The following is a 14599-nucleotide window of genomic DNA, read 5'->3' as shown; positions in this document are numbered from 1 at the left end:
GTGGCTCCTATTGTGGCTTTAACAAAAAAAAATGCCGATCCCAAGTCTTGGCCTCCTCAAGCGGAAGACGCCTTTAAACGACTCAAGTCTGCCTTTTCTTCGGCTCCCGTGCTCTCCAGACCTGACCCATCTAAACCCTTCCTATTGGAGGTTGATGCCTCCTCAGTGGGAGCTGGAGCTGTCCTTCTACAAAAAAACTCTTCCGGGCATGCTGTTACTTGTGGTTTCTTTTCCAGGACCTTCTCTCCGGCGGAGAGGAACTACTCCATCGGGGATCGAGAGCTTCTAGCCATTAAATTAGCACTTGAGGAATGGAGGCATCTGCTGGAGGGATCAAGATTTCCAGTTATTATTTACACCGATCACAAGAACCTCTCCTACCTCCAGTCTGCCCAACGGCTGAATCCTCGTCAGGCCAGGTGGTCTCTGTTCTTTGCCCGATTTAATTTTGAAATTCACTTTCGGCCTGCTGATAAGAACATTAGGGCCGATGCTCTCTCTCGTTCCTCAGATGCCTCTGAAATTGAACTCTCTCCTCAACACATCATTCCTCCTGACTGCCTGATTTCCACTTCTCCAGCCTCCATCAGGCAAACTCCTCCAGGAAAGACCTTTGTTTCTCCACGCCAACGCCTTGGGATCCTCAAATGGGGTCACTCCTCCCATCTCGCAGGTCATGCGGGCATTAAGAAATCTGTGCAACTCATCTCTCGCTTCTATTGGTGGCCGACTCTTGAGACTGATGTGGTGGACTTTGTGCGAGCCTGCACTATCTGTGCCCGGGATAAGACTCCTCGCCAGAAGCCCGCTGGTTTTCTTCATCCTCTACCTGTCCCCGAACAACCTTGGTCTCTGATTGGTATGGATTTTATTACTGACTTACCCCCATCCCATGGCAACACTGTTATTTGGGTGGTCGTTGATCGATTCTCCAAAATGGCACATTTCATCCCTCTTCCTGGTCTTCCTTCAGCGCCTCAGTTGGCTAAACAATTTTTTGTACACATTTTTCGTCTTCACGGGTTGCCTACACAGATCGTCTCGGATAGAGGCGTCCAATTTGTGTCTAAATTCTGGAGGGCTCTCTGTAAACAACTCAAGATTAAATTAAATTTTTCTTCTGCATACCATCCTCAATCCAATGGACAAGTAGAGAGAATTAACCAGATCTTGGGTGACTATTTACGACATTTTGTTTCCTCCCGCCAGGATGACTGGGCAGATCTTCTACCTTGGGCCGAATTCTCGTATAATTTCAGAATCTCTGAATCTTCCTCCAAATCTCCGTTTTTCGTGGTGTACGGCCGTCACCCTCTTCCCCCCCTCCCTACCCCCTTGCCCTCTGGTCTGCCCGCTGTGGATGAAATTTCTCGTGATCTTTCCACCATATGGAAAGAGACCCAAAATTCTCTCTTACAGGCTTCTTCTCGCATGAAGAGATTCGCAGATAAGAAAAGAAGAGCTCCTCCCATTTTTTCCCCTGGAGACAAGGTATGGCTCTCCGCTAAATATGTCCGTTTCCGTGTCCCGAGCTATAAGTTGGGACCACGCTATCTTGGTCCTTTTAAAGTTTTGTGTCAAATTAATCCTGTCTCTTACAAACTTCTTCTTCCTCCTTCTCTTCGTATCCCTAATGCCTTTCACGTCTCTCTTCTTAAACCTCTCATCCTCAACCGTTTTTCTCCTAAATCTGTTCCTCCCACTCCTGTTTCCGGCTCCTCGGACATCTTCTCTGTCAAAGAGATCTTGGCCTCCAAAAAGGTCAGGGGAAGAACTTTTTTTTTAGTGGATTGGGAGGGTTGTGGTCCAGAAGAGAGGTCCTGGGAACCTGAGGACAATATCCTGGACAAAAGTCTGATCCTCAGGTTCTCAGGCCCCAAGAAGAGGGGGAGACCCAAGGGGGGGGGTACTGTTACGCCGAGCGCTCCGGGTCCCCGCTCCTCCCCGGAGCGCTCGCTACACTTCCCTCACTGCAGCGCCCCGGTCGGTTCCACGGACCCGGGGCGCTGCGTTACCACCTCCGGCCGGGATGCGATTCGCGATGCGGGTAGCGCCCGCTCGCGATGCGCACCCCGGCTCCCGTACCTGACTCGCTCCCCGTCAGTTCTGTCCCGGCGCGCGCGGCCCCGCTCCCTAGGGCGCGCGCGCGCCGGGTCTTTGCGATTTAAAGGGCCACTGCACCGCTGATTGGTGCAGTGGTTCCAATTAGTGTTTACACCTGTGCACTTCCCTATATCACCTCACTTCCCCTTCACTCCCTCGCCGGATCTTGTTGCCCTAGTGCCAGTGAAAGCGTTCCTTGTGTGTTCCTTGCCTGTGATTCCAGACCTTCTGCCGTTGCCCCTGACTACGATCCTTGCTGCCTGCCCCGACCTTCTGCTACGTCCGACCTTGCTTCTGTCTACTCCCTTGTACCGCGCCTATCTTCAGCAGCCAGAGAGGTTGAGCCGTTGCTAGGGGATACGACCTGGTCACTACCGCCGCAGCAAGACCATCCCGCTTTGCGGCGGGCTCTGGTGAAAACCAGTAGTGACTTAGAACCGATCCTCTAGCACGGTCCACGCCAATCCCTCTCTGGCACAGAGGATCCACCACCTGCCAGCCGGCATCGTGACAGCAGCACATAGAGCCCCGCTTTTGGCAGCACATAGATTCCCCCATATTAGGCAGCACATAGTTAGAGCCCCCCTTTAGGCAGCACATAGGTAGAGCCTCCCTTTAGGCAGCACATAGAGCCCCCTTTAGGCAGCACATAGTTAGAGCCCCCCTTTAGGCAGCACATAGTTAGAGCCTCCCTTTAGGCAGCACATAGTTAGATCCCCCCTTTAGGCAGCACATAGATTCCCCCATGTTAGGCAGCACATATATTCCCCCATATTAGGCAGCACATAGTTAGAGCCCCCCCTTTAGGCAGCACTGGTTTTATTTCACAGCCAAAAAAAGGTATTTTTTTTATTTATTTGAACAACTATCACACCAAATGTGATTTGCACTAGTGTGACAATAAGCAAAAAAGGTTGCCAGCGGAGTTCCCCTTTTAAGCAGAGGTCCCCAACCAGGGTGCCTCCAGCAGTTGCAAGACACACGGACTGAACTTATAGTCCTTTTAATACTGTAGTTAGTTGCTTGAAGGAAATTAAGTTTTACACTGGAGTACCCCTTTTAACCAGCGGTTCCCTCCCAACCAGGATGCCTCCAGCTGTTGCAAGACACATGGACTGATATTTGAGCCCTAAAAAGGGCTTTTTTGGGTGCTGTCCTTAAAGCAGATGTTACACTAGTGCTTTAGGAGTAAAGTGGACCATGAATACACCACCTAGCAGCAACCTAGCTATCGCTTTCCCTATTACAGCAGGAGCAGCTTCTCTGTCCCTTCACTTTCTAAGCCTGCAGCATACCGAATGAGGGTAAAATGGCGTCCGTGCAAGAGGTAGGAGGGTCTGGAAGGGAGGGACTGCTGCTGATTTGCTGTAATGTGTCTGCTGACTCTGACTCGCAGGGTCAAAGTTTACCGCAATGTTAAAGTATAGGCGGCGAATCGAACTTCACATATGTTCGCCCGGCGATGCGAACATGCTAAGTTCGCCGGGAACTGTTCGCCGGCGAACAATTCGCGACATCTCTAATGTCCTCACTGAGATTTCCCGTGAGGACATTCCAGCAAGTTAACATAGTCTAGCAGTTCAGCCAAACCATGAAACCCACCCTTAAAATGGTCATACATGTTGGATCAACATCCCCCATCATGGCATTGGCATTTCGCCAAAATAATGACAGAGTTTATTCTTTCGGTGAGTGAATTTCAGCAGCGGAAAGATCCTAGTAATTAAAAATGGAAATAGATATTTGGCAGGGATACCCTCTATCATCATTATTAACTCATTCAGGACCGGGAAATTTTCATATTTTGCACTTAAGTTTTTTCCTCCTTGCATTTTTTCTTATTTTTCAATAACATATGCTGAAAAAACCCAGACAAAAAATTATTTGTGATGTAAAATTGAAAAAAATAAAAATAAAAAAAATGCTATTTTGGCTTCTTTTTTTATGTTGTTTATGCTGACATGTTTCCTTAATTCTTTAGGTTGGTACAATTACAAAAATACCTGTCATGAATTTACTACTTTTAAAAATTATAAACTATTTAGATTTTTTTCTTTTTTAACCCCTTAAGGACTCAGGGTTTTTCCGTTTTTGCACTTTCGTTTTTTCCTCCTTACCTTTAAAAAATCATAACCCTTTCAATTTTCCACCTAAAAATCCATATTATGGCTTATTTTTTGCGTCGCCAATTCTACTTTGCAGTGACATTAGTCATTTTACCCAAAAATGCACGGCGAAACGGAAAAAAAAATCATTGTGCGACAAAATCGAAAAAAAACCCGCCATTTTGTAACTTTTGGGGGCTTCCGTTTCTACGCAGTGCATATTTCGGTAAAAATTATACCTTATCATTATTCTGTAGGTCCATACGGTTAAAATGATACCCTACTTATATAGGTTTGATTTTGTCGCACTTCTGGAAAAAATCATAACTACATGCAGGAAAATTTATACGTTTAAAAATGTCATCTTCTGACCCCTATAACTTTTTTATTTTTCCACGTATGGGGCGGTATGAGGACTCATTTTTTGCGCCGTGATCTGAAGTTTTTATTGGTATGATTTTTGTTTTGATTTGACTTTTTGATCACTTTTTATTCATTTTTTAATGTTATAAAAAGTGACCAAAATACGCTTTTTTGGACTTTGGAATTTTTTTGCGCGTACGCCATTGACCGTACGGCTTAATTAATGATATATTTTTATAGTTCGGACATTTACGCACGCGGCGATACCACATATGTTTATTTTTATTTTTCTTTACACTGTTTTATTTTTCTTATGGGAAAAGGGGGGTGATTCAAACTTTTATTAGGGAAGGGATTAAATGACCTTTATTAACACTTTTTTTTAACTTTTTTTTTGCAGTGTTATAGGTCCCATAGGGACCTATAACACTGCACACACTGATCTTTCATCCTGATCACAAGCGTGTATTAACACGCCTGTGATCAGCATTATCGACGCTTGACTGCTCCTGCCTGGATCTCAGGCACGGAGCAGTCATTCGTCGATCGGACACCGAGGAGGCAGGTAAGAGCCCTCCCGGTGTCCGATCAGCTGTTCGGGACGCTGCGATTTGAACGCGGCGGTCCCGAACAGCCCGACTGAGCAGCCGGGATACTTACAGTTTCACTTTAGAAGCGGCGGTCAGCTTTGACCGCCGCTTCTAAAGGGTTAATACCGCACATCGCCGCGATCGGCGATGTGTGGTATTAGCCGCGGGTCCCGGCCGTTGATTAGCGCCGGGACCCACGCGATATGATGCGGGATCGCGGCGCGATCCCGCTTCATATCGCGGGAGCCGGCGCAGGACGTAAATATACGTCCTGCGTCGTTAAGGGGTTAATAGCCATTTTCTTACCTCTATAACTTTTTTATTATTCTGTATACATGGCTCATGTCCGTTCCCATTAGCAGTAGTCCTGCAAGAACAGCCCTTATGTTGAATGTGGAAGAGTTCCTACACTTTTTTTTCCCCAGGAATTGACCCCTGCCTGTATAACTGGCTATTTAAGGACTCCTTTTTGTGCCATGATCTGAAGTTTTTATCAGTACCATTTTGATCGGACTATTTGATCACTTTTTATTAAATGATTGTCATGTCTGTCTTGGTCTTTGTTCACACACAGCTATTGGATTTGTGTGTGAACAGTTTATGTTCTCTGGCCAGGAAATAGTTAAAAGTCTCTGGCTTGCTATCCAATAGCTGCTAGGGTGTGTCTATATAAGATCAGCTCTGTCTAGCCTCAGTGCTAGTGATTGAGATGATTACATATGGACTTCCTGAGATCCTGACATTCTGCTTTGGAGCCCTTGGTGAACCACTCTTTATTTGAGCTTTTAATCTACTATCTCTGTCTTAGCATGCACCTTGTATGTTCTGGTTTTAGCCATGGTTATGTGGCATGCTCTTAGTAGATTTTAAGTTGTGTTTCTATAGTCAGTTTTAGGATTTGTATATCCTTTCTGCTATGGGTCTGTTCACACTGTGTTTTCTCTTGTATCCTTTTTCTGTGTTATCACTCCATGGGGACATTCCTGTGTCTACTGGAGGCTCTGATCTAGAGATCCCTGTTACCTGTCCATGGGGAGTCAGAGGGTATTGTTGTTCCTGCGTCTACTGGAGGCTGTGATCTAGATATCCCTATTACCTGTCCATGGGACTCCGTGCCTACTGGAGGTGTTTGCTATTTATCCTGAGAGATTGCTATTTATCCTGTCTTGTGTTCAGTGTGAACAGTGTTCTGTAATTATATCATGTTGTATCAATTTTTCTGAGTTGCAACTAGGCATCCCTGTTACCTAATCACGGGGAATCTGTGCCTACTGGAGTTTTTATGAGGGATTGCGATTATTCCTGTTTAGCGATAGATCCCTGTTACCAGTCCATGGGGACTGTGTCTACTGGAAGTTTTTGGGATTATGCTATATTCTTGACTGTTTAGACTCATCCGTTTTCCTGTCTGGTGTTTTGAACTCTATTTTTATTAGTTCTTGATTTCAGATCTTTGGAGTTCTGTACATGACTACTGATCTATAGTGTCCTCTGTTGACGACCACTGATCTATAGTGTCCTCTGTTCATGACCACTGAGTCCTCTGTTCATGTCCACTGATCTATAGTGTCCTGTGTTCATGACCGCTGATCCATAGTGTCCCCTGTGCTGCTCACTGATCTGTGTCCTCTGAACTTAATCTGTTATAGAGTTCAGAGATGGTCTGTGGTATTGTATCCACCCCACAGCAGGTGTGTACTCAATGATCCTCTTCCCAGCAGTAAAGACCAAAATCATTAAGGGGGAATAATTCCCAAGGGAAGTGCTCTAAAATATAGCTTTTAATAATTCATGATAAAACAACACCATTATCAATATATGTGACCCATTAAAAACTCATTAACCAATATAGGTACCAGAAAAGTGCAACCCAACGTGTTTCCACTGTATGACAGTTTCCTCAGGGGAATAGCATTGGTACAATGACCACAGCCCACTCAAGGGTAAAATACAGTATTTTACCCTTGAGTGGGCTGTGGTCATTGTACCAATGCTATTCCCCTGAGGAAACTGTCATATACAGTGGAAACTCGTTGGGTTGCCCTTTTCTGGTACCTATATTGTTTAATAACTTTTTAATGGGTCACATATATTGATAATGGTGGTGTTTTATCATGAATTATTAAAAGCTATATTTTAGAGCACTTTCCTTGGGAATTATTCCCCCCTCATGATTTTGGTCTGTTATAGAGTTCTATGTTCCTGTTATGTTTCTGGTTTGCGACCGACTGTTTATGAGTATGTGTTTTTAGGCCCCTGCCTCCCCTGCCTTGAAAATTGCTGCTGAACTTTGAAGCTCTCTGGTGTTTTCCAAAAGTAAAAACATGTCAACTTTAAGATGCAAACATAAAGTAGACATATTGTATATGTGAATCAATATATAATTTATTTGGTATGTCTATTTTCCTTACAAGCAGTAGTGTTGAGTGGCATAGGCCACATTCGAATTTGCAAATATTTGCGAATATATGGACAAATATTCATCATATAATCACTAAATTCGCATATTCGCGTTTTATTTTCGCGTATGAGAAAATTAGCATATAAAGAAATTAACATAAGCGAAAATTTGCATTTGCGAAAATTAGCATATGCAAATTTTCACATATGCAAAAATTCGCACGCCAGTCTCACACAGTATTAGAGCCTTCTTTACACCACACAAGCTGGAAGCAGAGAGGGGTGATCATTGTGATGTGTACTGTGGGATAAAAAAGGAATATTCGTAATTACGAATATATAGTGCTATATTCGCGAATATGCGATATTCAAGAATAAAATTTGCATTGCGAATATTCGTGAGCAACTCTGACAAGTAGAGGGCTTCAAAGTTAGAAAAATGCTACATTTTCAAATTTTTCATGACATTTTGGAATTGTTCACCAAGAAATGATGCAAGTAATGACGAAAATTTACCGCTATGTTAAAGTAGAATATGTCATGAAAAAACTGTCTTGGAATCAAATTTATAAGTAAAAGCATCCTAGAGTTATTAATGCTTAAAGTGACAGTGGTCAGATGTGCAAAAAATGCTCTGGTCTTTAAGGTGAAAATGGGCTTGGTTCTTAAGGGGTTAAACAAGAAAAAAAGCTACTACAGAGGAACTACACCAACAAACCCTTGCACCATTACCACCAAGCTCTTATAAATGCAGACAAAAAGGATGCCTCTGCTGCATAAACATTACTCACAATATTTCCTCCTTCGCCACCAAGACTAATTCAACCACCTTCCCCATCAAGGCTTGAACAGTAGCTCCACCTTTGTTATTTACCTTATTGAATGTATCTGTGGAATACAATACATTGGAAGAACTACTCAGACTTTGCGCAAATGTCTCAACGGCCAAAAATTATTTTAGCTCACTCAAACCTGATGTCTGTGATGCTTTAAGAATCAGTGTCACTACGTATATGCTATATGTATATATATGAATGTGTATTACAATGGGCTGACAGCTCTCCTTTGATAACAATTTACTTATGTACGTATCACCATAGTATTTTTCTGGCAAAACTTGATATTTTTGCACACATGTGAACATAGAAATGTGTGTCCCTACAGGCTGACAATTAGTTTTTTACTTATCTAATAGCGTTTGTATGAACCAAACATTTGTTTCCATGCATAAGCATTTTTTATTTTTATGTGCAAATATTTTTATTCCTTGGTCCTTTATTTTATTTCAAGTATTTATGTACCAATTTCCCACTTTCTTGTACATTTTATATAAGCATCATGTTTCATAGATACGGCATACCATCATTATCAAGTTTGGAGGCACCTCCGTCCATTGCCACTACTTTACCATACTTCTACGGATTTAAATAAATTATTTGTCCATACTCTGCTATACAGCAAAACATAGCATTATCATCCAATGTACACATACAACCATCCCTAGAAATATACCCATAATATATTTACTTTTATTAATTTTTTATCAATATTTGACATCTATTATATTTGTGTAACATCTGCGCCCCTGCCAGACACGCTGGCCGTGAGTGCTCTTGTCTCATCCCCGCTGCTGGGATTTGCATCGCGGGATGCGCCCGCATGCGAATCCCAGCCCGTCACTCACCTCCCTGGTCTTTCTGTTCCGGTAGCAGGAGCTCTTACATTTAAAGGGCCAGTACTCATTTAATTAAAGTGTATTCAACTATTCACCTGTGTTCTTGCCATAAGTACTTGCTCCTCCCTTGTTTCCCTGCCAGATCTTTGGTTACCTTGTGCCATAGTGAAAGTCCTGTGTCTGTTACCATGTACCTGTTCCTTGCTACCTTTCCTCCCCTGCACCTGTGTTACCTGCCCTGACCTACTGCCATCTTGCCACGTCCTGCAAGTCTCCATCTGTGCCACAATACCTTCCAGCTACCTGTGTGGACGAGTCATGTCAGGGGTAGCGACTTGGGTGCCGCCTGCCGCAGCAAGACTATCCCGCTTTGCGGCCATCTCTGGTGAAAACCAGCGACACCTTAGACTCCGCTCCCTGGCACTAGTGTTGCTAGTGAATAATCGCAATACGAATTTTATTCGCGAATATTGCATATTCGCGAATTCGCGAATATAGCGCTATATATTCGTAATTACGAATATTCGTTTGTTTTTTTTGTTTGTTTTTCACAGTACACATCACAGTGATCACCTCTCTCTGCTTCCAGCTTGTGTGGTGTAAAGAAGGCTCTAATACTACTGTGTGAGACTGGTGTGCGAACTTTCGCATATGCGAAAATTAGCATATGCTAAGTTTCGCATATGCAAATTTTTTCTTATGCTAATTTTATATATGTTAATTTTCGCATATGTTACTTTCACATACGCGAATTTACGCATATGCGAAAATAAAACGAGAATATTACGAATATGCGAATATTCGCGAATATATGACGAATATTCGTCCATATATTCGCGAATTCGAATATGGCCTATGCCGCTCAACACTACCTGGCACGGCTTATGTCATCATCCACACAGGACCACCACCTGCTATGACCTGTTACAATATGACTTGGTTATCTCCCTTATGCTTAATTTTACTGTCTTTTAGCATTGTATGTTTAGACCTGAGGAAGGCACTCCTTGTGTGCGGAAACACGTCATCCGTATTGCCAAAAATTATTTATTGTCCTGTACTTGCCTGAGTTTATCCAATTTGTGACCTCCTTTTGAGCAGCTCCTCCAAGACCATTTTTCCTTTTTCTGCTACTTACAAGTTTCTACAGAGCATCCAGGAATCTCTTTTTCTATGATGAGAACCCTTATTTTTAGATACCCGCTGCTGCTAAAGCTTGTTTGTCAGCTAAACCGGTCATTTTGACCCACTAAAAAATCATCAGTTGACATCTCCCCATGTAAATGGGGATGTATAGCTGATGGCTGCAAAGGGCCACGGTTGATCATGCGTCACTGTGCGTGGTGCTTGAGCCATGAGGCATGCTCCGTAAAGGAGTCCCGATCTATGAAATTGGGGCTTGTTTACTGTGCAGCTTGGGCTGGCTAATCTTTTAAAGGGGAATTCCGCCCCTAGACATCTTATCCCCTATCCAAAAGATAGGGGATAAGATGTCTGATCGGTGGGGTCCTGCCTCTGGGGACCCCTGCGGTCTTGGCTGTGGCACCCCATACATCTCTTGGACTGAGCAAACTCGAGTGCAGCAAGTCTATGGGAGCGGGGCTTGACCCAGAGGCAGGACCCCTTCAAGCAGACATCTTATCCCTAATCCTTTTGATAGGGGATAAGACATCTAGAGGCAGAGTACCCCTTTAAGCTTAAAAAAACAAAAAAAAAAACAAAGGTATAATATTTCTACCCCAAAATGTAAACTTGCAGTATATTTCACTTTGTTTGGGTAAAATAATCATAAAACATTTCCTTGAAAAATAGAACAGCTGCATGAATGACACATATTTCATCTCCATACACGATGTGGCTCTTTGTCTTTGTAGACTGGCTGAGGGGAAGTGGTTATAAGGTGTATTTAACCTCCTTTTGATCACTTAGCATGCAGATGCTCAGAACTACAGGCCTCTGCAGATCTTCAGCACTAGAAGCCTGTAAAGGATGAGATTGCAGTCTGTCAGCTGCACCATGAGCTGAGCCGTAACAGCTCGAATAGACCCTAACAAATGGTCTCCATGCATGCACTGCTGCGCTTCACAGTATGAATTAATGATTATCCTTATTACCGTCATTCCAGACATGTCATCCTGCTGAGATCTGGTAAAGGTGGCCTGTATTTCATTCATTATACTGCATATGTCTGAGACTGCACCACAGACTTTATCTCCTTGGATGAAGGTGTATACGGAAAGAAGAAGAAAGGAACTGCATTATATCTAAAGTAAGTTCTAAATCTTGTATGTCATTTTATAAAGTCAGACAGTTCTACTATATCTAATATAGCTATATCAAGTTTTTGACATTGTCCTCCACCCATTTTGGCAAAAATGAATGCTTAATGTGACATTTTGACCCATTGGATTTTTAAAGAGGTGGAGATAAGTGGTTATGAAGCATCCATGATGACATTGACCTCGACCACACACAACTGCAGGAATGCTGCTCTTCATTGACACTGTCATTTATTTCTCTTATGCTTTAGTTAATGAAGCATAACTTTGGAAATGGAGTAACAGCTACTCTTATGTGTACAGCTTGGATATATAGAGGCTTCATGCAGAATGTGTATACATGATATAGTGCAATGATATGAAATAGCCATTATAAAGGATAACAATAACGTCATATCAGATCTAAGAGTGCACAAGGGCAGTCACCTCAACAATGAAATCAGGAGAAATTCTAAAAACTTGTAAGTTGTCTGGGTCCTAGTAATGAAAATGGTATCATATGTTATGATTATTAGGAAATATTTATAGACTAAATTCATAATATTCTGCATTATTTTATAATGGCAGACAAATAATTTAAACCATATGTGGCCTACATAATGGGGAGAGTCTAAGGTGCCAAACAATCTGTGAGGCTCCTGAGCAGTAATTCCAATACTAAGTAGATGCTCAGCACTGTATTGTCATGAATCAGGGAAGCAGCCAATGCAGAATGTTTTTTTTTTTTTTTTTTTTTACTTTATCTTTTTTAACCCCTTAAGGACTCAGCCCATTTTGGCCTTTAAGGGGTACTCCACCCCTAGACATCTTATTCCCTATCCTAAGTATAGGGGATAAGATGTCAGATCGCTGGGGTCCTGCTGCTTGGGACCCCCGGGATCTTGGCTACAGCACAGAGCAGACTCGCTCCGTTCGTAATGACCAGCGATACAGGGGCCGGAGCATCGTGATGTCACGGCTCCGCCCCTCATGACATCACGGCCCGCCCTCTTAATGTAAATAATAATCACCAACTGACCTGCACCAGTGAATAGAGGTGGCTTAAAACATCACTTTTAATATATACTCAATAAAAGTAGGTAGTACAATTAGTGCTGTTCCGTGCATGTACACAATAATCTTTGAACCAGATTGTAACTGCTAAAAAGAAATACAATTATATCCAAGCTAGGAGTGCTAAAGTGTAATGCAAGCACATCCAACCATAAGAAAAGGTGCTATATCAAAGCACAACCAAACTGATATGACCATTCATTTGGGGTCACTCAGCACATAATTACTCCTTCAGTCATCCGATGATGGCGACTGAGTCTCCCAATGCGTTTCTATCGCCTATTGCAGCAATGTCATCAGGGGAGGTATTGACACAGGAGTCAATCAAAAAAGACCGTCAGGGTGTGTATCAACTGAACGGACTATATCAAGGGGCTACAGCATGCAATACAAACATGCGGCAGCCTCTTAACTTAGGTACTTAGATATATGTAACATATCATATAAGATTTTATAGAACTGTATGTATGTTTTCCTTGAAGTCCAGCACCAACAGAGGCCTTTCTTAACCACCTCCGATTGGCTGCCTAATACGTGACTTCAAGAGGAAATACCGGTGGCGCGCACTCTCGGAGTGGCGAAGAGGCCGACTGCGCTGGGCTGGATGTCAGCCGGCCTCTTCTGCAAATTTAGGAAGGTTTTGTTTTCACGCTGTACAATTTGTGGTAAAAATGACATGTGTTCTTTATTCTGCGGGTTAATACGATTAAAATGATACCCATGATTGGCTCTCTGTGTGAGGGGGGGGGGGGGGCTGATAACGTCACAGATGCTAGGGAGCATGGCGGGCACAGCGCTCGCACCCACCTGTCTGATTGACAGGCAGTGAGAAAGAGCTGTGCCTCACTCTTTGCTGATGTACTTCCTGAGTTTGGTCTCCTGCCAGACTGGGAGGAGACCACTCACTGTGAACACAGCGCCAGCAAAGAGAACAGAGCCACCTAGTGGCCAGTATTTCAAAGCATAAAAACACACACAAATGTTAAAATGTTTAAATCATAGTGATTTACAAAGTGTATTGAAATTAGATAATGAAACACATATCAAAAGTTTAACTTGGTGACAGGTACTCTTTAACTATTTTTCTTGAATACTATTGGCAGTAGATCTATGAAAGAAATTATATTTTAGTAAAGTGTAGTTGGTCACAAATCATAGTACAATAGCTGATACATGAAAAGCTGTTACAAAACAATACACAAATATAACCAAGAAAGCAAAATGTTACTCTTGTCTTCCATAAAGTAGAGGAAAATTATCTTTTTATTATTAGATGCCTTAACCTTATTGTTGTTGCTAGAGTTTTACTAATATTTGCAGCACTAGTAACCTGGGCAACTGGTTACTGTGAACTTTACAATATGTTAACCTAACAGATTTGTCACATTCAAAAATCTGATGTGTATTTAGAGGATAATACGTGGTCAAAATGTGAGGCTTTGGTTTGATATGCCATAGATCTGCAGGGATCCTCATACTAGTAAGCTATACAAAATGAGGTTGGGGGCCCTATTACATGCACCCATGCACGCTTAAAGGGGTACTCCGCCCCAATACATCTTATACTATGTCCAAAGGAGATCGCAGCTGGACCATCAAAAGATCAGACATCTTATCACTGTAAGCCAGGGAATAAAACCTGCTCATCCTCTCAGCTCACCCACAGTCATTACTGCATTGTCCCACTTTTATAACCCCTGGTGGGTTCTCATGGTACCCCAATTTGAAACCATTGGCACCCCTGCCATCTCCAGTACGCAGAGAGCACATGCTGCAGACGACACACTCCATTTTCTATGGGAGCACCAAAAATGTCTAAGTGCAGTACCCCCTGGCAACCAGACACTTATCTCCTATCGTTTGAATAAGTGATAAATTGTGTTTCACTGGACAACCCCTTTAAAGGGGTACTCTGCTGCCCCAGGATTCGGAACATTCTGTTCTGAACGCTTGGAGCAGGCGTCGGGGGGGGGGGGGGGGGGGGCTCGTGCCGCTACGCCCTCTCCCATAGACTTGCATTGAGGGGGTGTG

General features: G+C 43.0%; 1 protein-coding gene across 1 annotated transcript in view; it reads left to right on the top strand.

The window, feature by feature from the left end:
- Positions 1–11194: 11194 nt before the first annotated feature.
- TDRP (testis development related protein) overlaps positions 11195–14599 on the top strand; it is a 165785-nt gene continuing 162380 nt past the window's right edge. Inside the window, exon 1 of the mRNA XM_056565675.1 lies at positions 11195–11505. The gene's annotated coding sequence lies outside the window, so the exon portion shown is untranslated. The remainder of the gene's footprint in view (positions 11506–14599) is intronic.

This window comes from Hyla sarda, chromosome 3, assembly GCF_029499605.1.
Source record: "Hyla sarda isolate aHylSar1 chromosome 3, aHylSar1.hap1, whole genome shotgun sequence".
Lineage (NCBI taxonomy): Eukaryota > Metazoa > Chordata > Amphibia > Anura > Hylidae > Hyla > Hyla sarda.
The sequence above is the reverse complement of the archived record's forward strand: the minus strand, read 5'-3'. Positions and strand labels throughout refer to the sequence as shown.